This window comes from Myotis brandtii, unplaced genomic scaffold (genome assembly GCF_000412655.1).
Source record: "Myotis brandtii unplaced genomic scaffold, ASM41265v1 scaffold168, whole genome shotgun sequence".
Taxonomy (NCBI): domain Eukaryota; kingdom Metazoa; phylum Chordata; class Mammalia; order Chiroptera; family Vespertilionidae; genus Myotis; species Myotis brandtii.
Window position 1 is genome coordinate 4,378,544 of NW_005356173.1, and position 2,275 is coordinate 4,380,818.

Genomic DNA, 2,275 nt, shown 5'->3' on the forward strand with positions numbered 1-2,275 from the left:
AAAAGTATATACTTACAGAACCGTCTGTAATCCCGTCAAAGCAATCTTTGCAAGTCACTACTGGAATACATAATGTTATAAATTCTATTAGATCATAGAATTACAGGGCTGGAAGTGATCTTGAGAACTGACAGATCCCAGATCTGACAGATCCCTGCTGTCCTGAAAACCACATCTGAACGAGGCCAGAAAAATAAATGACCAAATGCATTTGTTCCAAAATTCCTTTCTGCTTCCACCTCCCCAAGCAATAAAAATGTTTTCGAGTAGAATGAGAACAAATCCATAAACGTTTAATTTTAATCAGGGAATTGGGGAAGAACTTTCCAGGGCTGGGGTCCATGATAATTTGCCTTACTGTGCACATCTGTAGGAATCATATGTGAACACTCTGAGGCCGGCCCTACCATTTCCACTCGTCTTGTCACTAGGTAACCAGACAGAGAAGCCACTGGGAAGCCAAATGTAGTTAACTGAGTTGGCCACACTCATGTCTCCATGACAGAAGCTAGCAGAAAGAAGAGACAGAATTGGTGGCATTTATATTAAAACAAGGGCTTCGTATTACCAAGGCTAGACTCATTCTAACTTGGGCAAATGCTAAGAAGCATTTTTTACATGGTAAAGGCAGATCAGGCCCTATCCTGAAATGAAATGTATACAAGAAGTCACAGCACCACCATCATTGCCACCACTCGCCCCACCCCCACCCCCCACCCCCCATGCTTGCTTTCCCCCTATCTCCTCAGACATTTGGACCTCACAGAACCCTCAGTCAGAACAGCCAGACAGATGCATTCATTGTTCATGCATTCAGCCTGTGGTTTTTGAGGACCTCACTGCTCTAAGCACTTGACATGATGTTCTTCTCTCTTCTCATCTTCACAGCGTGACTCAGATGTGGGTACTGCGATGATTATCATTCAGTTGATAAAGGAATGAAGGCACTGAGACGTTCAGTAACTTGCCTCCAGTCACAAAGTTAGTCACAAGTAGATGGAAGAGACTTGCACCCAGGAAGTGCAGCGGTTGGCCACGTTCTCAGGCTGCTTCATTCAGTCTCCTCACAGGCCTGGGGCCCTCTGGTGGCTGTGAGGAGCAGTGCTAAGTGTTAGGAAGAGGAAGAGAGGGGGCCTGATCTCATCTGGGGGTGGAGAATAACTTCTCCAAGGGCAAGACATTAAATTTAGGGCCAGCAGACAGGCGAGCCGGCAGTGGAAAGAGACAGAGAATAACGTTTCAGCCCAGGAAATAAATCCATTCATTCATTCATTCATTCATTCATCCAGGGTATGACACTGAACTGCCAGTGAACGCTGCTTGTTGGGAGGTGTTAGCCCTACAGCCCACTCCCTGGGCAGGAAGCAGAGGTTGATATTCATATTCTCATTAACCCTGTAACTCAGTGGTTCTCAACCTTCCTAATGCCGCGACCCTTTAATACAGTTCCTCATGTTGTGGTGGCCCCCAACCATAACACTATTTTCGTTGCTACTTCATAACTGTAATTTTGCTACTGTTATGAATCGTAATGTAAATATCTGATATGCAGGATGTATTTTCATTGTTACAAATTGAACATAATTAAAGCATAGTGACTAATCACAAAAACAATATGTAATTATATATGTGTTTTCCAATGGTCTTAGGCGACCCCTGTGAAAGGGTCGTTCGACTCCCAAAGGGGTCGCGACCCACAGGTTGAGAACCGCTGCTGTAACTATTTACTGATCCCTACGCTGTGCCACTGTTAAAGTCAAGAGATGCTGAGGGTTGTTTGGCAAATGGGTAGGAACCCTCCCCTTTCTTCCTGAGATCACACGAAGGCACTTGGCAGGTGAGGCCAAGTCTGAATGAAAGTCCTTCCCTAGATTTATGGGTCACGAACACCCTCTATAACAGCGGTTCTCAACCTGTGGGTCGCGACCCCTTGGGGGTCGAATGACCCTTTCACAGGGGTCGCCTAAGACCATCGGGAAACACATATATAATTACATATTGTTTTTGTGATTAATCACTATGCTTTAATTATGTTCAGTTTGTAACAATGAAATTGGGGGTCACCACAACATGAGGAACTGTATTAAAGGGTCGCGGCATTAGGAAGGTTGAGAACCACTGATCTATAAGGAGAGGCCCAGCGATCTCTGGTGCCCTCAGAGTGCAGAGCGATGGGAGAGCTGAGGTCTAAGGCACTCTCTACCACGGAGCTCTGGGGAGGAAGCCATCCCAGAGATGAGATGGAAGTGACTGCTCAGCCCAGCCCTTCCCCCAT